General features: G+C 47.0%; 1 protein-coding gene and 1 long non-coding RNA gene across 2 annotated transcripts in view; both read left to right on the forward strand.

Annotated features, from left to right (window-relative positions):
- LOC143933779 (cell adhesion molecule CEACAM1-like) overlaps positions 1–21,772 on the forward strand; it is a 538,186-nt gene that overhangs the window by 40,223 nt on the left and 476,191 nt on the right. The gene's annotated exons all lie outside the window — the stretch shown is intronic.
- Positions 12,570–21,772, forward strand: part of LOC143933171 (uncharacterized) — a 52,304-nt gene continuing 43,101 nt past the window's right edge. The window contains exon 1 of the long non-coding RNA XR_013263022.1: positions 12,570–12,687. This is a non-coding gene — a long non-coding RNA (uncharacterized LOC143933171). The remainder of the gene's footprint in view (positions 12,688–21,772) is intronic.

Below are 21,772 nucleotides of genomic sequence, written 5' to 3' on the forward strand. Positions count from 1 at the left end.
ATCATTAGCAGTAATCAGCATGGATTCATAAAGAATCGTTCTTGCCAAACCAATCTATTAATCTTCTATGAGGAGGTGAGTTGCCATCTAGATAAATGAAGGCCCGTAGAAATGGTGTATCTGGATTTTGCAAAAGCATTTGACACAGTTCCCCATAAACGTTTACTGTACAAAATAAGGTCTGTTAGCATGGATCACAGGGTGAGTACCTGGATTGAAAACTGGCTACAAGGGTGAGTTCAGAGGGTGGTGATAAATGGGGAGTACTCGGAATGGTCAGGGGTGGGTAGTGGGGTCCCCCAGGGTTCTGTGCTGGGACCAATCCTGTTTAATTTGTTCATAAATGACCTGGAGGATGGGATAAACAGTTCAATCTCTGTATTTGCGGAGGATACTAAGCAAAGCAGGGCAATAACTTCTCCGCAGGATTTGCAAACCTTGCGAAAAAGATCTGAACAAATGAATGGGGTGGCCAACTACATGGCAAATAAGGTTCAATGTAGAAAAATGGAAAATAATGCATTTAGGTGGCAAAAATATGAAAGCAATTTATACACTGGGGGGAGAACCTCTGAGGGAATCTAGGATGGAAAAGGACCTGGGGGATCTAGTAGATGATAGGCTCAGCAATGGCATGTAATGCCAAGCTGCTGCTAACAAAGCAAACAGAATATTGGCATGCATTAAAAAGGGGATTAAATCCAGAGATAAGATCTACAAGATTCTAGAGTATGCTGTCCAGTTCTGGGCACCAGTCCTCAGGAGGGATGTACTGGAAATGGAGCACAAAGAAGAGCAACAAAGCTAATAAAGCGTCTGGAGGCAGGGCTGATGCTACCACTAGGCAAACTAGGCAGCCGCCTAGGGCGCACTGCCGCCTAGGGTGCCCGGCCGCTGGTGTTCCTACTCCCTCTCTCCCTCAGCAACTAATTTAACAAGCAGCCGCTCTGCACCCAAGTCCCTCCATACAGTATCAGAGGCGTCAGTACAGCGGCGGCGGGGTACTGTATCCAATAAGGAAAGGAAACATCCCCTGCGCCACTGTGCGCCCCTGATGATCACAGTGTGACCTGTGTCTGTACCACCATATGTGGTCACATCGTCACCGTCTCTAATGTTCCCTAGCGACGGTAGTGAGAAGAGGAGGGGAGAGAGCCCGGACAAAGAGCAGCGTCGGCCGGCCCTGAAGTGCTTGCCTGCAGGATACATGGAACCGGCCGGGGCGGATGAGATGGAAGACCGGCTGCATGTAAGCTCGGGATTGGCGCCATTTCCCCACCATCCTCCTCCTGGACCGTCGGGATAGTTGACGACGACAGACAGCAGCGCCGCTCTGCTCAGAGTGAGGTTACCACAGCATTTGCACAGGTAGTGGAAAAACAGCGACCTGAATAAAAAAAAAAACATTTTCTGCTGTTAGGTATATTGTATTATGTACAGATATGTGGAAAAGATGAAAAGATATGTGGGGGTAGGGGTTACAGATGGGGTGGAGTACAGAGGAAAACAGGTGTGTGTATTTGGGGGGGGGGGGGGGGGTTACAGAGGGAAACAAATGTGTGGGGGGGCAAAGGGGAACATATGTGTGGGGGGGGCAGAGGGGAACGTATGTGTGGGGGGCAGAGGGGAACATATGTGTGGGGGGGACAGAGGTGAACAGATGTGTGGGGGGGGGAAAGAGGGGAACATATGTGGGGGGGGGGTGACAGAGGGGAACATATGTGTGGGGGGGGTGACAGAGGGGAACATATGTGTGGGGGGATGACAGAGGGGGAACATATGTGTGGGGGGGCAGAGGGGAACATATGTGTGTGTCGGGGACAGAGGGGAACATATGTGTGGGGGGGCAGAGGGGAACACATGTGTTGGGGGATAGAGGGGAACATATGTGTGGGGGGAGGAGGTTACAGAGGGGAACAGATATGTGGGGGGGACAGAGGGGAACATATGTGTGGGGGGAGGGACAGAGGGGAACATATGTGTGTGGGGGAGCAGATTACAGAGGGGAACAGATGTGTGGTGGGACAGAGGGGAACATATGTGTGTGGGGGCAGGGGGGAACATATGTGGGGGGGACAGAGGGGAACATATGTGAGGGGGGGCCAGAGGGGAACATATGTGTGGGGGGCAGAGGGGAACATATGGGTGGTGGCAGACAGAGGGGAACATATGTATGGGGGGGCAGAGGGGAACATATGTGTGGGGGGAGGGGTTACAGAGGGGAACAGATGTGTTGGGTGGAAGAGGGGAACAAATGTGTGGGGGGGACAGAGGGGAACAGATGTGTCGGGGGGACAGAGGGGAACATTTGTGTGTGGGGGAGAAGGTTATAGAGGTGAACAGATGTGTGGGGGGGGACAGAGGGGAACAGATGTGTGGGGGGGAATAAGGGGAACATATGTGTGTGGGGGGACAGAGGGAAACATATGTGTGTGGCGGGGACAGAGGGGAACATATGTGTGGGGGGATGACAGAGGGGAACATATGTGTGGGGGGGACAGAGGGGAGCATATGTGTGGGGGGAGGAGGCTACAGAGGGGAACAGATGTGTGGGGGGAGGGACAGAGGGGAACATACGGGTGCTGGGGCAGAGGGGGACATATGTGTGGGGGGGACAGAGGGGACATATGTGTGGGGGGACAGAGGGGAACATATGTGTGGGGGGGGAGAGGGGAACATATGTGCGGGGGGGCAGAGGGGAACATATGTGTGGGGGGGACAGAGGGGAACATATATGTGGGGGGGCAGAGGGGAACATATGTGTGGGGGGGCAGAGGGGAACATGTGTGTGGGGGGGCAGAGGGGAACATGTGTGTGGGGGAGCAGGTTACAGAGGGGAACAGATGTGTGGGGGGGGACAGAGGGTAACATATGTGTGAGGGGCAGATGGGGACATATGGGTGGTGACGGACAGAGGGGAACATATGTTTGGGGGGCAGAGGGGAACATATGTGTTGGGGGAGGGGGTTACAGAGGGGAACAGATGTGTGGGGGGGACAGAGGGGAACATATGTGTGGGGGGGACAGAGGGGAATAGATGTGCGGGGGGGACAGAGGGGAACATTTGTGTGTGGGGGAGGAGGTTATAGAGGGGAACGGATGTGAAGGGGGCAGAGGGGAACAGATGTGTGGGGGGGACAGAGGGGAACATATGTGGGGGGGCAGAGGGGAACATATGTGTTGGGGGGGCAGAGGGGAACATATGTGTGGGGGGGGACAGAGGGGAACAGATGTGTGTGCTGGAGGAGGTTACAGAGGGGAACAGATGTGTGGGGGGGCAGAGGGGAACAGATGTGTGGGGGACAGAGAGGAACAGATGTGTGTGGGGGGACAGAGGGGAACATATGTGTGTGGGGGAGGAGGTTACAGAGGGGAACAGATGTGTGGGGGCAGAGGGGAACAGATGTGTGGGGAAACAGAGGGGAATATATGTGTGGGGGGGACAGAGGGGAACATATGTGTGGGGGGGGCAGAGGAGAACATATGTGTGGGGGGACAGAAGGGAACATATGTGTGTGGGGGAGGAGGTTACAGAGGGAAACAGATTTGTGGGGGGGAGGAGGTTACGGAGGGGAACAGAGGTGGGGGGTACAGAGGGGAACAGATGTGTGGGGGGCAGAGGGGAACATATGTGTGTGGGGGCAGAGGGGAACATATGTGTGGAGGGGCAGAGGGGAACAAATGTGTGTGGGGGAGGAGGTTACAGAGGGGAAAATATGTGTGGGGGGGCAGAGTGGAACATGTGGGAAGGCTGGCCGTAGGCTAGCCTGTATTTGTGGGAGGAGTCTGAGGCTATATAACCCTCCTCCTCTGTCAGGGCCAGGGTTTTCTAGGTGCCCACCCACCCGTTTCCCCCAGGTTATTCACTCATACTCATAGTATTTTTTCTTATTCTTACATTCAGGGTATGCCCTCTTTTCAGGCATACTGACCATCCAGGCCATGGCACACCTCAGGCCTTGTTTCTTAAGTAATATTGCATTTCCCACTTGAAGACTCAGATTACAAATGTGTGTGAGCACGTTTCCCTTGTTTAGAACAGTCCCTGCACAAAATGACATTTAACGGAAAAAAAGTCATTTAAAACTGCTTGCAATGTTTTAATGTAATATCTGGTTCCGGCAATATGGATGAAAATCATTGAGAAAAATGGCATGGGTAGCCCCCCATGCCCATTACCAGCCCCTTTGGGTCTTTTACAGATATTAAGGGGAACCCCGTACCCAAAAAAAAAAAAAAGGAAAGGCGTGTGGGCCCCAGGCCCTATATACTTAGATACAGGCAGTGCAAACAAGACAGGGGCTGTGTAGGTTTGTTGTTAAGTAGAATCTGCTTGTAATTTAGAACTGGTACATTTTTGAAGTGTATCTCCAGTCAAAAAATCTATTTTTAAGCTTTTTGGAAAATATAGGGAAGGGTTATTACCCCTGTATAATTTTTTTGCCCGTCCGTCTTTTTTCATCTCACTTCATGTTGTCTCCTTCTGTTTGCAAGTAGGAGACGTTTGTAAGCTGGATGTTTGAAAGTAGGGGCCTTCCCTATATGCTCTGCAGAAATGGGGGCCTAAGGTGTTGGTGTTGCCCTCAAATTGACTCTTGATGGGCGCTGTAGCACCCTGTTGTGAATGATTATATCAAGAATTGTAATTATATGCCGTTGTTGAGCAGTGTTAGAAAAATTGGGCCTTTGGTGGTTGTGGTGGTGGTGCTGGTGCTGGTGCCACAACACTATAAGTCCTCACAGTTACTCTCAGTGGGCACAGGAACGGCCCTGCTGTGAAATATTATATCAAGAATTGTAATTACATGCCCCTGTTAAACAGGGGCTGAGAAATTGGGCCTTAGGCACTGGTTGCTGGTGCCACAATACTGCAACCTCTCCCAGATACTATAGTTGGAGTGCAGGAATGAGCCCTGCTGCAAAGCATTGCATCAAAAATTGTATTACATGCCCCTGTCAAACAGGGGCTGAGAAATTGGGCCTTAGGCACTGGTGCTGGTGCCACGACACTGCAACCTCTCCCATATACTATATTTGGAGTGCAGGAATGAGTCCTGCTGCAAAGCATTGCATCAAAAATTGTAATTACACGCCCCTGTTAAACAGGGGCTGAAAAATTGGGCTGGTGGCATCCCCCAGAACCAAAAATGTTATTCCGAGATATCAGAAGGATCATTGAGGAGGAAGAGGATAGTCAGTCAACATAACAGGACAGTCACTCAGCATCAGCATAGGCAGTCTTGAAGGGATGTGACATTTAAAAAAAATTATTTGGTTACATCAGCTTCAGGTGTTTGGTAGCTGGTGGTGATCCAAGACTAATTCATCTTTATGAAGGTCAGCCGATCAACCGAGTCGGTGGACAGGCGCACCCTGTGATCGGTTACAAAGCTGGATGCAGGACAGGCCAGTAGCTCAATTGCATACTGCAAGCTCTGGCCAGTGATCCATCCTCAAGACCCAGTAAGCCAGAGGATTTTCGGTGGGAAAGGTGTCCAAGTCTGACCTTGCCCCTAGGTATTCCTGCACCATGTAAATCAGACGCTGGCGATGGTTGCTGGAACTGATCAACCTTGGAGCTGCGGACTAAAAAATTGTCTGAACGCATCAGTCAGACGGCCACCTTCTCCACCGCTCCTTCTGTGACTGACCAAAGCTTCAGCAAAACGTTATCCAGGACCAGGAGTTTGTAACCTACCAGTCTCTGGGAATGCGTTGCACAGACCTCTCAGCAAGAGATGTCTCATCCTCTGCGACGGCAAGATACGGGATACCTTACTCTTATACCGTGGATCAAGGAGAGTGGCCAGCCAGTAATGGTCCCTCTCCTTGAGCCAAAGAATATGAGAATCCATCCGCAGGCTTTGCAGGATCAGGGAGGCCATGCAGCGTAGGTTAGCTGAGGCATTCGGTCCGGAGTCCTCTGGGTCACTAAGGACAACATGATCTGCAGCCACCTCCACCCAGCCACGTACAAGTCCACGTGTTTCTTGGGACTGTAAATCATCCCTAAAAGACTGCTGATGCTGAGTGCCAGGCACCACCACCATGCTGACACAAGCCTCCTCCTCTTCCTGTGTGATGTGTGGGACAGCAGGAGCACTGTCTGGATAAAGGGGGCCTTGAAAGGCAAGGAAGTCCTCCTGTTCCTGCCTCTGTTCTGCCTAAAGTGCCCTGTCCATTAATCCACGCAGCGCATGCTCCAACAGGTGGACAAGAGGTACAGTGTCACTGATGCTTGCACTGTCACTGCTCACCATCTTCGTGGCCTCCTCAAATGGTGACAGGGCAGTGCATGCATCCCTGATCATGCCCCACTGGCGTGGTGAAAAAAGATGAGCTCCCCTGACCCTGTCCTGGTTCTGTAGTCGCACAGGTACTCATTGATGGCCCCCTGCTGCATGTGCAGCCACTGCAGCATGGCCAACGTTGAGTTCCACCTGGTGGGCATGTCACATATAAGGAGATTCTTGGGCAGGTTCAACTCCTTTTGGAGCTCAGCCAGCCGAGCACTGGCATTAAATGATCGGCGGAAATGCACACACACTCTCCTGGCCTGCCTCAGGACATCCTGTAAGCCTGGGTACCTGCCCAAGAACCGCTGCACCACTAGGTTAAGGATGTGAGCCACACAGAGCACATGGGTCAGTTGTCCCTGTCGGAGGACGGAGAGGAGGTTGGTGCCATTGTCGCAAACCATCATTCCGGGCTTAAGCTGGTGTGGCGTCAACCATTTCTCGGCCTGCCCTTGCAGAGCTGACAAAATATCTGCCCCAGTGTGGCTCCGGTCCCCCAAACAAACCAGCGCAAGCACGGCATGGCATCTTTTTGCCTGCGTACTTGCGTAGCCCCTTGAACGCCTACGGAGCACCGCTGGTTCCAAGGACAGAGCACTGGAAGAGGCCATGGAGGAGGAAGAAGAGGAGGGGGTGGAGGAGAGAGGTTTGTCACAACCAGTAGTAGCATTTTGTAGGCGTGGTGGGGGAACTACCTCCAACACTACTGCACCTTGTCCTGCATGCTTCCCAGCTGCCAGAAGAGTGACCCAATGGGTCTTGAATGATAGATAACGTCCCTGTCCATGCCTGCTGGGCCATGAGTCAGCGGTAATATGCACCTTACCGCTGACTGCCCTGTCCAGCGAGCCATGGACATTGCCTTCCACATGCCTGTAGTGAGCCTTCCGTGAGAAAAAGTGGCATTTAGGAACCTGCCACTGAGAAACCGCACATTGCACAAATTCACGGAAGGGGGCCAAGTCTACCAACTGAAAAGGCAGCAGTTGAAATGCTGGCAATTTAGCCAATGTAGCATTCAACCGCTGGGCATGTGGATGGCTGGGAGTGAACTTCTTTTGACGGTCCAGCAGCTGGGGCAGGGAAATTTGCCTGCTAAAATCGGATGTCGGTGTACTGCTAGAAGAGTGCCTGCAAGTACTTGGCTGTGACACACCTAATTCTACACCTTCATTCCTCTCAGTGCAGGTTTCAGAGAGGACTGAAGGTCTAGTGGGGTTGGAGATCCCAGCTGATGAGGAGCAAGTAGAGGTCCGCTTTGTTCTTTGGTGTGGGTCTGTAAGGTACGCTTGTCAACGAGCTGCATGGCAGGTCAAAATTTGTCTGGTCAAGCATGTGGTACCCAGGCGGCTGATGTTTTGGCCACGTGAGATACGCTTGAGACATATGTTGCAAATAGCAGCGGTGCGATCTGATGCACTGGTCTCAAAAAAGGCCCACACCAAAGAACTTTTGGAATAATGCGCAGAGGCAGCGCCCTGCACAGGCGGAGCTCTGCGGTGTGATTCAATCCGTGTGCTCCCCCTAAGCTGGCCCCCGGAGGGCACCCTGCCTCATTGGAGATGTGTCTCCTCCTCCTCCTCTCTCCTATCAGGCACCCACGTGGAGTCAGTGACCTCATCATCCCCTCCTTCTTCATCACTGGAGCAAACCTGGCAGTATGCTGCAGCTGGTGGAACATGACTGCCAGATTGCTGCCCTTCTTGAGTGTCCCCTCTCTCTGTGCCTTCCTCTAGCTGGGTATCATCATCAGAGCCTTCAAAACACTGGGAATCCTCCTGAAGCATGTACCCAACACTGTGCTCAAACAGTACGGGGGACTCCTCAGGAGGACATGGTGGGTCTAGGGAAGGAGCAACTGATGACATTGAGACGAGGGAAGAGGACGCTTTGGCAGCTGCTTTGCTAGTACCCTGAGCCTGGGTGAGAGAGTATGAGGAGGATGAGGATGGCTTGGTCATCCACTCTACCAAGTCTTCAGCATTATGCGGCTCAACATGTCCAGCTGCCAAAAATAAGGACAAGTGTGTCCCATTGCCACGTGCTGATGATGATGCACCGCATCCACGACCAGCACTGTTGTCTCTAGACACAGAGCCTGCTTTCCCTCTTTTATTGGCTTGTGACTGTCTGCCTCTCCTTGTTGGCCTTCCAGACATAGTAATGGCCTGCAGGGAGATGGGAAAACCAGCAATTGGGTAGTGTATATTGTGCTGGAGGCACACAACACCCACAAACTCCTGCAGATGCCTGTATTATAGAACACCAGCAATAAAGGGTAGATACAGGTGTATACTGTGCTGGAGGCACACGACACCCACTAACTCCTGCAGATGCCTGTATTAGAGAACACCAGCAATAAAGGGTAGATACAGGTGTATTCTGTGCTGTGCTGTAGGCACACAACACTCACTAAATCCTGCAGATGCCTGTATTAGGGAACACCAGCAATAAAGGATAGATACAGATGTATACTGTGCTGTGCTGGAGGCACACAACACCCACTAACTACTGCAGATGCCTGTATTAGAGAACACCAGCATTAAAGGGTAGATACAGGTGTATACTGTGCTGTGCTGGAGGCACACAACATCCACTAACTCCTGCAGATGGCTCTATTAGAGAACAGCAATAAAGGGTAGACACAGGTGTATACTGCGCTGGAGGCACACAACACCCGCTAACTCCTGCAGATGGCTCTATTGGAGAACAGCAATAAAGGGTAGATACAGGTGTATATTGTGCTGTGCTGGAGGCATACAACACCCACTAACTCCTGCAGATGGCTATATAAGAGAACACCAGCAATAAAGGGTAGATACAGGTGTATATTGTGCTGTGCTGGAGGCACGCAACACCCACTAACTCCTGCAGATGGCTCTATTGGAGAACAGCAATAAAGGGTAGATACAGGTGTATATTGTGCTGTGCTGGAGGCACACAACACCCGCTAACTCCTGCAGATGGCTCTATTGGAGAACAGTAATATAGGGTAGATAGAGGTGTATACTGTTCTGTGCTGTAGGCACACAACACCTACTAACTCCTGCAGATGCCTGTATTAGAGAACACCAGCAAAAAAGGGTAGATACAGGTGTATACTGTGCTGTGCTGGAGGCACACAACACCCACTAACTCCTGCAGATGGCTCTATTAGAGAACAGCAATAAAGGGTAGACACAGGTGTATACTGCGCTGGAGGCACACAACACCCGCTAACTCCTGCAGATGGCTGTATTAGAGAACACCAGCAATAAAGGGTAGATACAGGTGTATATTGTGCTGTGCTGGAGGCACGCAACACCCACTAACTCCTGCAGATGGCTCTATTGGAGAACAGCAATAAAGGGTAGATAGAGGTGTATAATGTTCTGTGCTGTAGGCACACAACACCTACTAACTCCTGCAGATGCCTGTATTAGAGAACACCAGCAATAAAGGATAGATACAGATGTATACTGTGCTGTGCTGGAGTCACACAACACCCACTAACTCCTGCAGATGCCTGTATTAGAGAACACGAGCAATAAAGGGTAGATACAGGTGTATACTGTGCTGGATGCACACAACACCCACTAACTCCTGTAGATGCCTGTATTAGAGAACACCAGCAATAAAGGATAGATACAGATGTAGACTGTGCTGTGCTGGAGGCACACAACACCCACTAACTCCTGCAGATGCTTGTATTATAGAACACCAGCAATAAAGGGTAGATACAGGTGTTTACTGTGCTGGATGCACACAACACCCACTAACTCCTGTAGATGCCTGTATTAGAGAACACCAGCAATAAAGGATAGATACAGATGTATACTGTGCTGTGCTGGAGGCACACAACACCCACTAACTCCTGCAGATGCTTGTATTATAGAACACCAGCAATAAAGGGTAGATACAGGTGTATACTGTACTGGAGGCACACAACAACCACGTTAACACCTGCAGATGCCTGAGAAAAGAACACACTGTCCCTGCCTATCTAGCTCTTTCCCTGCACGCCGGAACACACTACACTAGGCCGCCGCGCTGGCGGCCTTATATAGTGTGGGGTGTGTATTAAACCCCCTGAGCTATAATTGGCCACAGGCATCCTGCCTGTGGCCAAGTATGGCTCTCTTCGCTGCCTGGCGCTGTGATTGGCCAATCATAAGCCAGCAATGCACTGCGATGGGCCATGAGTGCCACACGAATTTGGCATGAACGGCCCATAACGTTCGATATTCGCCGAACGTGCGAACAGCCGATGTTCGAGTCAAACATATGTTCGAATCGAACACCAAGCTCATCCCTATTCTTTATATATAAATAAGGATATTGGTAAGTTCCCAAGCATTTCCTGACAAATATGGTACTGTTCAATAGTGATAGGTTTACAGGTTAGAATAAAGTACCTCCACCAGACACAGCAGATAACTGATCACTGTACAGGCCTGCTGCCAGTACCATGTGATCGCTGTGACCAATCACAGCAGATCACATGACAATTGTAAACAATGGATGGCTTCCTTTCATGCCATCCATTGTATGCAATTGTGTTGTTAGCTGTGATTGGTAATAGTGATCACATGGTTCAGAAAAGGGCCAATCACAGCCCATCTGTACCATGTGATTAGCTTTGACCAATCACAACCAATCACAACAAAAGGCACTGAATGAACCCGTTTGATTTAGTAAAAATGGTTGCTTGTACCAATGAAATTCACTGGTGTAAGCAATCATAATGTGTAAAAAAAAAAGAAGAAATATCTTTGCCGTGACAGCGCCATGGTAATTCTTTGAGAATTAAGCCCCATACACACTATCAGATTGTCTGCTGAGTTTTTCCTTCAGATTTACCAAAACCATGTAGTAGAAGGGCCTGCCAGATTGCATACACATTGAAACTCCTAAGGTTTGACCTCATATTATATGGTTTTGGTAAATCTGAAGGAAAAACTCAGCAGACAATCTGATAGTGTGTACGGGGCTTTACAAGTTGATAGCTGCAAAGGCTGCCAGAACTTGTAGTTTTCCACTTACAGACATTGTGAATGGAAGACCCTCGCTAGCTATTAGATCTGGGATTCAGGGGCTGCAGGGGCCGGTCCATTTGTAACATGTTGTACCCTGAATATGGATGTAACATGTTACGAAAGGTGAACTTATCCTTTAAGCTTTGAAAAAATAATCTGGAAGCTGGTTGGTTTCTATGCAGAGCTTTACCAGATTTTTCACTCTTCAGTTTTAGTAAATCAACCCCAAGGTTTCTGTTTACCAGCAGCTGCATTACCTGGTGCACATTTATCCTACTGCTAATATGGTGAGTGGGACTGTGGAATGGTGGAAAAATCCCACCAGCTCTGACTTGGGAGCAGTGGCGGCTGGTGGTATCAAAACCACCCCTCCATTTGGTTATTCAGTAAGTCAGTCTGGTCACAGGAAACCCCCCCTGGTTTGTAATCAGCCCCACACTCACCCCATCTAGGTCACGGGCAGCACTTCCGCCAGGTGGCATCTCCTTCATCTGGTGCTTCCCCCTGCATCTCAATCCCTCCTCCTCAACGGCCAATAGGATTGGTTCTCCTCTCAGCCAATCAGGTGATGGGTCTCAGGACCCATTTCCTGATTGGCTGGGTGGAGAATCAGGAAGAAAATAGTGAATATTATGGTATTTTTGAAAAAATAGAGTAGTGGAACTTTAAATATGCCAAATGAGAACAAAGTCAGAATAAAAATCTATATACATTTTATTACACGTTGTCAAATAAACACAATATAATAATTGACTATTGTCACAGCCTTTTTTGAAGCCTATTAGAGCCTCTGGCTCTAATCACGTGCTTTAAAAAAAACAAAAAAACATTGGAATATATGCGTCCGGGGCCCGACATGTAGATTAGGGGGGGCGGTGCCCATGTGCCCTGCATTACAGGCTGCCACTGCTTGGGAGAATATCTATTACTTCTTCAGTGGGCAAAATGCCCGGCGACTCATTGATACTGTAAATATACCCCTTTAGATGCACTGAGGTAACATTACTCAACCTATGTCAACAAATTGACTGATTTAACTGAAATCACGAAACAGAAATAAAATTAACTTTTTGATGTTACAGGAGCATGTCTATCACATATTTGGTTTAATCATTTGGATTTAGATACACTTTTATTTTTATTATTATTTCTTTTTTATTTTTGTTCCGTGGCAATTGTTTTGTTACAACACCAATTCACCTTTTTCTCTTGTTATTTCCCTCTATCTGTCCTATTTTGTCCCACCACTACAGCGCCATGTCAGACCTCTGGAAGTGGACTTAGCGGCGGGGAAATTGCTGGACTTGTGATTGGCACGGTGTTTGGAATATTCATCCTTGAAGTCATTGTGTACTTTGTTCTAAAGGCAAAAAGAAGTAAAGTATTCTTCTTATATCTCTGTTTGAGTAAAGTTCATCATAATATGACAATTACTGCATTATTTTGATCAGATCAGCATGGGAAAAAATATGTAAAACCCGTAAATAATGACATATTGAAGAGAAAGTAATTGGTCAGGTATTCAAATGATGGAGTTCTGCAGTATCTTCACTTCAAATCTGGGTTTGAACATTAGCTGCCACATACAGATATACAGTGCCTTGCGAAAGTATTCGGCCCCCTTGAACTTTTCAACATTTTGCCACATTTCAGGCTTCAAACATAAAGATATAAAATTTTTCTTTTTTGTGAAGAATCACCAACAAGTGGGACACAATTGTGAAGTGGAACGAAATCTATTGGGTTTTTGAAACTTTTTTAACTAATAAAAAAAAAATGAAAAAATGAAAAGTGAGGCGTGCAAAATTATTCGGCCCCCTTGCGTTAATACTTTGTAGAGCCACCTTTTGCTGCGATTACAGCTGCAAGTCGCTTGGGGTATGTCTCTATCAGTTTTGCGCATCGAGAGACTGAAATTCTTGCCCATTCTTCCTTGCAAAACAGCTCAAGCTCAGTGAGGTTGGATGGAGAGCGTTTGTGAACAGCAGTTTTCAGCTCTTTCCACAGATTCTCGATTGGATTCAGGTCTGGACTTTGACTTGGCCATTCTAACACCTGGATACGTTTATTTGTCAACCATTCCTTTGTAGATTTTGCTGTATGTTTGGGATCATTGTCTTGTTGGAAGATAAATCTCCGCCCCAGTTTCAGGTCTTTTGCAGACTCCAACAGGTTTTCATCCAGAATGGTCCTGTATTTGGCTGCATCCATCTTCCCCTCAATTTTAACCATCTTCCCTGTCCCTGCTGAAGAAAAGCAGGCCCAAACCATGATGCTGCCACCACCATGTTTGACAGTGGGGATGGTGTGTTGAGGGTGATGAGCTGTGTTGCTTTTACGCCAAACATATCGTTTTGCATTGTGGGCAAAAAGTTCGATTTTGGTTTCATCTGACCAGAGCACCTTCTTCCACATGTTTGGTGTGTCTCCCAAGTGGCTTGTGGCAAACTTAAGACAAGACTTTTTATGGATATCTTTGAGAAATGGCTTTCTTCTTGCCACTCTTCCATAAAGGCCAGATTTGTGCAGTGTACGACTGATTGTTGTCCTATGGACAAACTCTCCCACCTCAGCTGTAGTTCTCTGCAGTTCATCCAGAGTGATCATGGGCCTCTTGGCTGCATCTCTGATCAGTCTTCTCCTTGTCTGAGCGGAAAGTTTAGAGGGACGGCCAGGTCTTGGTAGATTTGCAGTGGTCTGATACTCCTTCCATTTCAAAATGATCGCTTGCACAGTGCTCCTTGGGATGTTTAACCACTTTCAGACCGGACCATTTTGCTGGTAAATGACCAGAGGTCTTTTTACACTTTGGCACTGCGCTGCTTTAACTGGTAATTGCGCGGTCATGCAATGTTGTACCCAAACAAAATTTGCATCCTTTTCTTCCCACAAATAGAGCTTTCTTTTGATGGTATTTGATTGCCTCTGCGATTTTTATTTTTTGCGATATAAACGTAAAAAGACCGCAAATTTTGAAAAAAAATGATATTTTCTACTTTTTGTTATTAGAAAAATCCAATAAACTCAATTTTAGTCATACATTTAGGCCAAAATGTATTCAGCCACATGTCTTTGGTAAAAAAAAAGTCAATAATTGTATATTTATTGGTTTGCGCAAAAGTTGTCACATCTACAAACTAAGGTACGTTTTCTGGAATTTACGCAGCTTTTAGTTTACGACTGCCTATCTCATTTCTTGAGGTGCTAAAATGGCAGGGCAGTACAAAACCCCCCCAAATGACCCCATTTTGGAAAGTAGACCCCCTAAGGAAATTGATAAGAGGCATGTTGAGCCCATTGAATATTTTATTTTTTTGCCTCAAGCGATTGAATAATGACAAAAAAAAAAATTTTTTTTTTTTTTTACACAAAGTTGTCACTAAATGATATATTGCTCACACATGCTATGGGCGTATGTGAAATGACACCCCAAAATAAATTCTGCTGCTTCTCCTGAGTATGGGGATACCACATATGTGGGACTTTTTGGGAGCCTAGCCGCGTACGGGGCCCCGAAAACCAAGCACCGCCTTCAGGCTTTCTAAGGGCGTAAATTTTTGAGTTCACTTCTCACTACCTATTACAGTTTTGAAGGCCATAAAATGCCAAGATGGCACAAAACCCCCACAAATGACCCCATTTTAGAAAGTAGACACCCCAAGCTATTTGCTGAGAGGCATGTTGAGTTCATGGAATATTTTATATTTTGCCACAAGTTGCGGGAAAATTACAAACTTTTTTTTTTTTTTTTTTTTTTTAACAAAGTTGTCACTAAATGATATATTGCTCATGCATGCCATGGGCATATGTGAAATGACACCCCAAAATAAATTCTGCTGCTTCTCCTGAGTACGGGGATACCACATATGTGGGACTTTTTGGGAGCCTAGCCGCGTACGGGGCCCCGAAAACCAAGCACCGCCTTCAGGCTTTCTAAGGGCGTAATTTTTTGATTTCACTCCTCACTACCTATTACAGTTTTGAAGGCCATAAAATGCCAAGATGGCACAAAACCCCCACAAATGACCCCATTTTAGAAAGTAGACACCCCAAGCTATTTGCTGAGAGGCATGTTGAGTCCATGGAATATTTTATATTTTGCCACAAGTTGCGGGAAAATTACAAACTTTTTTTTTTTTTTTTTTTTTTTCACAAAGTTGTCACTAAATGATATATTGCTCACGCATGCCATGGGCATATGTGAAATGACACCCCAAAATAAATTCTGCTGCTTCTCCTGAGTATGGGGATACCACATATGTGGGACTTTTTGGGAGCCTAGCCGCGTACGGGGCCCCGAAAACCAAGCACCGCCTTCAGGCTTTCTAAGGGCGTTACAGTTTTGAAGGCCATAAAATGCCAAGATGGCACAAACCCCCCCCAAATGACCCCATTTTGGAAAGTAGACACCCCTAAATTTAGGGGTACACTAGTGAGACTAGGTAATAAATGGCGGGTGCCCTGAAACTATAAAAAAATAACTAACCAACCAGCGTCACCTGTAACAGTTATATGGTGATCACTGGTGAAAGGGTTAACTAGGGGGCAATCAGGGGGCTTTATGCGGTAGTATATGGGGGTCCCTGGCGCTATAAAAAGCTGCAGCGAACCTAAATACCTACCTGCCTAACTAGCGTCACCTGTGACACTAATACAGCGATCAGAAAAACGATCGCTTATTAGGCTGGGTTCACACTGGAGCGATGCGGGAACGCCACGAATGCGCGGCGGGTTCCCGCATCGCATGCCTCCCGGCGGCAGTTCACACTGCCCTATGCGAACTGCTGGGAGTGTCAGTGAAATGTTACTGACACCCCCAGATCAGTTCGCATATCGCAGTGCGATCTGCAAACTCGGATCGCATGGTGTGAACACCCATGCGATCCGATTCTGCTGCGGGCCAAAAAAAGGGTCCCGTGCGAATTTGCGGCGGGTGCGGCGGGTGCGGCGAATGGCTGAACTCGAATCGCACAGAGATCGGATGTGATTTGCACTGCAGTGCGGTGCGAATCACATCCGTTCTCATAAACCGCTGCAATGTGAACCCAGCCTTAGTGACACTGGCGACGGGGGGTGATCACGGGGTTAAACCTTTATTGGGGGGGTTAGGGGGGTACCTTATAACTAAAGGGGGCTAACCCTAACTGCCCTAACAGTTATTAGTCACAAATGACACCCGCCGGGTGATCAGGGGGTTAAACCTTTATTAGGTAATAAATGGCGGGTGCCCTGAAACTATAAAAAAATAACTAACCAACCAGCGTCACCTGTAACAGTTATATGGTGATCACTGGTGAAAGGGTTAACTAGGGGGCAATCAGGGGGCTTTATGCGGTAGTATATGGGGGTCCCTGGCGCTATAAAAAGCTGCGGCGAACCTAAATACCTACCTGCCTAACTAGCGTCACCTGTGACACTAATACGGCGATCAGAAAAATGATCGCTTATTAGGCTGGGTTCACACTGGAGCGATGCGGAAACGCCGCGAATCCGCGGCGGGTTCCCGCATCGCATGCCTCCCGGCGGCAGTTCACACTGCCCTATGCGAACTGCTGGGAGTGTCAGTGAAATGTTACTGACACCCCCAGATCAGTTCGCATATCGCAGTGCGATCTGCAAACTCGGATCACATGGTGTGAACACCCATGCGATCCGATTCTGCTGCGGGCCAAAAAAAGGGTCCCGTGCGAATTTGCGGCGGGTGCGGCGGGTGTGGCGGGTGCGGCGGGTGCGGCGAATGGCTGAACTCGAATCGCACAGAGATCGGATGTGATTTGCACTGCAGTGCGGTGCGAATCACATTCGTTCTCATAAACCGCTGCAATGTGAACCCAGCCTTAGTGACACTGGCGACGGGGGGTGATCACGGGGTTAAACCTTTATTGGGGGGGTTAGGGGGGTACATTAGAACTAAAGGGGGCTAACTCTAACTGCCCTAACAGTTATTACAGTCACAAATGACACCAATGCAAAAAAAAAAAAAAAAAATGACATTGGTGTCACTGTGACTGGGGGGCAGGGGTAATTGGGGGGGTGATCGGGGGGTAAAGGGGGGGTGTGAGTGTGCCTGGCATGTTCTACTGTGTGTGTGAGTGTTGGTGCAACTTACTGATCCGTTCTCCTCCGTGTCGGAACGAAAAATACCGACACGGAGGAGAGAATACATCACTTCCTCTCCTGTGTTTACATTACAGGAGAGGAAGTGATGTCACCGGGGATTTCTATTCGTCGGGAGCGATCGCGAGGGGGTGGCCATGAATGAATGGCCGTCCCCTCGTCCGGGATCGCTCCCGTACGAATTCCGACCGCCGCAGGCACCGGGCGGGGGCCCGATCGGGCCCCCGACCCGCGGGAGGCAAGGGACGTACATGTATGTCCTTATGCCTGCCCGTGCCATTGTACCGACGTACATCGGCGTGCGGCGGTCGGCAACTGGTTAAAGCTTGGGAAATCTTTTTGTATCCAAATCCAGCTTTTTTTTTTTATAAAATTCTTTTTATTGAGGTTTACATTTTAAACAAAAACAAAAACAGAAAAGAAAAAAAAAAAAGAAAAAAAGAAACCACAAAAGAAGGACCGCGCAGGGTCCATCCAAATCCAGCTTTAAACTTCTCCACAACAGTATTACGGACCTGCCTGGTGTGTTCCTTGGTCTTCATGATGCTCTCTGCGCTTTCAACAGAACCCTGAGACTATCACAGAGCAGGTGCATTTATACAGAGACTTGATTACACACAGGTGGATTCTATTTATCACCATCAGTCATTTAGGACAACATTGGATCATTCAGAGATCCTCGCTGAACTTCTGGAGGGAGTTTGCTGCACTGAAAGTAAAGGAGCCGAATAATTTTGCACGCACCACTTTTCAGTTTTTTATTTGCTAAAAAAGTTTAAAATATCCAATAGATTTCGTTCCACTTCACAATTGTGTCCCACTTGTTGGTGATTCTTCACAAAAAATTTAAATTGTATATCTTTATGTTTGAAGCCTGAAATGTGGCAAAAGGTTGAAAAGTTCAAGGGGGCCGAATACTTTTGCAAGGCACTGTACAACAAAACACAGAATTGTCTTTATTTATTATGACTTTAATTTAAAAAAAAGATCAGCCATTGAAGTACAAACCTAAAAAAAATCTTTAACAACTTGGGGCCGCTACTTTAATATACAGTATATGAGAAAAAACAATCTCATAGCCTATAGAAAAATGGGGTTCCCTCGCGCCATCAAAGTGAAAAATATCTGAATGTGGTATGTCGGTTAGATTGCTGCTAGACCTAAAGTGTATACCATGCACTTGAACAACAATAAGTAAAAAAGGTGATCAGCACAAACTATATACCAAATATAACTACAAAGATGGAGAATCCTTGTTTGATATGTATTCTACTTCATAGATAAAGTGCAATGAATCAATAATCATATCAATACTATTGGTGAATCCTAATGCACATTGCTGCTGTGCATGCAATTATTTAGCTGCTGTGCAAAACTGCTACTGTGCAACCTACATAAATAAATTGCTCACTGTGCATGAGATTATTTAGCTGCTGTGCAAAATACTACTGTGCAAATTATGCAAACAAATCATTTGCTGTGAATGCGATTATTTAGCTGCTGTGCAAACTGCTACTGTGCAAATTATGCAAATAAATCATTTGCTGTGAATGCAATAATTTAGCTGCTGTGCAAAATGCTACTGTGCAAACTACGCAAATAAATTATTTGCTTTACATGCGATTATTTAGCTGCTGTGCAAACTGCTACTATGCAAACTACGCAAATAAATTATTTTCAAAAAATGCACATTACCATAAATTCATAAAGTGAATAAAATAGCTACTGCTATGCAAATAATTAAAACAAGCAGTTAATATGGTGCAAAATCATGCAAATCATCATCAGATGCTAAACATTAAATAATAATTGAATGAAGACTAAATAGTGCAAAATGGTGCAAGATTATCATAAAGTTCTGAGTATCAAATGATCCTTTGTGTACGCCTTTAAGTGTGCAGGTGTACCAATGCAGTCCTATTTATATTGAGTAGTAATACCCATAAAAGTCCATCCATAAACAGTAAACGTGCAAATTAGTGCAATAGGTGCTGGTGAGCAGCAATGTGACAGACAAACTCTTCAGGTGACATCCACTGTGTACTCTTCGTGTGCGCCACTCAGTGCTCTCTATGCGCTTACCTCTAAATGGGTAAGACATGCCTCTCAGATATTTCTAATGATGAGTCCTCCTGAGTGTGGTAACCAGGGATGATGTCCTTAAGAGTGCTGTATTGCAATAATGGCTCCCAGTTGGTTAGTTCGCCCGTTCATCCACGACAAATGAAAACGGGGAATAAACAGGAAGATCCCATAGTATAATATGTCTCAAATAGGTTTATTTATGTTTAAAAAATGGCTACTTACAACAATGCTGAAAACAACAGGCAGATCAAACAATGTGCGGTGTTACAAACATCTCTATGCGTCACTTCCAGTTGTTCCTTAATCCAGTAACTTCCCTATGCATTACATTACAGGTCATGACTTCATCAGGGGATCTCTAACGGAAACCTGCGTTACATCAGAGGGGGGCGGGGTCACCCATTCGTCATTGGGGAACCCCTGGCTTCCCTCACTAGCGTCAGAGGGGGCGGGTCAGGTAATGGGTGGCCCCGCCCTCCTAATATAAGAAACGTCAGGTGCTGGGATCCCCGCAGTGTCTCCTCAGTGGAGACAGAAGACAAATGCATGGATGGACTGCGCTGGACTGAAAATCACCCGTCGCTGGATCAGATCAGCCATCGCTGGACCCCGGAGAGATGATCATCTGTCATTGGATAGCAAGAGTGGATTGCCACCGCTGGAATCTTTTTTTTATTTTTTTTATTTTAAAAAAAGGAATTTTTCAAAAGTGTGTTTGTCTTATTTAACCATTTTTTACACTTTCTTTGTGAAATGGTAGAGGTACTTTTGTACCCCCTTACCATTTCAAACAGGGGGGGCCGGGATGTGGGGGTCCCCTTGTTAAAGGGGGCTTCCAGATTCTGATAAGCCCCCCACCTGCAGACCTCCACAACCACCGGCCAGGGTTGTGGGGATGAGGCACCGTGTCCCCATCAACATGGGGACACAGTGCTTTGAGGGGTCACAGACCCCCAAAGCATCCTCCCAATGTTGAGGGCATGTGGCCTGGTACGGTTCAGGAGGGGGGTGCTCTCTCGTCCCCCCCTCTTTTCCTGCGGCCTGCCAGGTTGCATGCTCGGATAAAGGGTCTGGTATGGATTTTTAGGTGGACACCCACGTCAATTTATTTTTTTAATTTGACGCGGGGTTCCCCTTAATATCCATACCAGACCTGAAGTAATTGAATTTAGGGGAACCCCACGCTTTTTTTTTATCAATGAATAAATTGTCGCTCCCGTAATACAGAGAACACTCATTGAGTGTTCTCTGTATTACGGAGCCGACAATTCATTATAGCTGTGATTTAAGTGATTTTAAAAGACATTTTTTCCTGCAGAAATTACACTTTGTGCAGGGACAGTTCTAAGCATGGGAAACATGCGCCCCTTCACAGGCATATTATAGACACCCCCCAGGTACGAAATTTAAAGGAATATTACACTTTTATTGTTTCACGTTAATCATTATTAAAATCACTGCTCCTCAAAAAACGGTCATTTTTAAAACTTTTTTTGCATTGATCCATGTCCCCTGGGGCAGGACCCAGGTCCCCAAACACTTTTTAGGACAGTAACTTGCATATTAGCCTTTAAAATTAGCACTTTAGATTTCTCCCATAGACTTGTACAGGGTGTTCCGGCTTTTTGAATTTGCCGTGAACAGCCCAAATTGTTCACTGTTCACTGAACAGGCGAACAGGCAATGTTTGAGTCAAACATGAGTTTGACTCAAACTCGAAGCTCATCCCTAATCAAGACATGTATATCACTCTCAACGCTCCTAGATGGTATCAGTAGTGGTGATACTCAGATTGAGCTTACCACTAATAAGTCTGAATAGGTGGCCATGTGACTACGTCCTAATGCATTTCATCATCAACTTCATCAGGGGGCATCTGTATATAGATACAAACGCACAGTATATATTCCAAATGATGAGGCGGCACTCATGGAACTTAAAAGGTGAACACTTGCTGATGACATTTTTTTTTTTTTGACATGGCAGCAGCTCGTCTTCCTCAGGACCTTCCTTGGTTTTTAGGAAGATGAGTCGGTGCCTTGCTGAAACATTGAAAATAAACATGATCACTGAGTGCTCACCTTGCAAGCCCCGTGAATGCCACCTTATCTGTTGGATTATATGTACTTCATGCTTTGATGGGCACACGGGCATCTACTGGGTTATATAATGTATTTATAGGTGTATAACACACACCTTTTCACCCTGAAAATTGGGTGCAAATAGTGCGTGTGTGTTATACGACAATACTTAAATTTT

Source organism: Lithobates pipiens, unplaced genomic scaffold (assembly GCF_037356315.1).
Source record: "Lithobates pipiens isolate NorthernLeopardFrog02 unplaced genomic scaffold, aLitPip1_a1.2 Scaffold_27, whole genome shotgun sequence".
Lineage (NCBI taxonomy): Eukaryota > Metazoa > Chordata > Amphibia > Anura > Ranidae > Lithobates > Lithobates pipiens.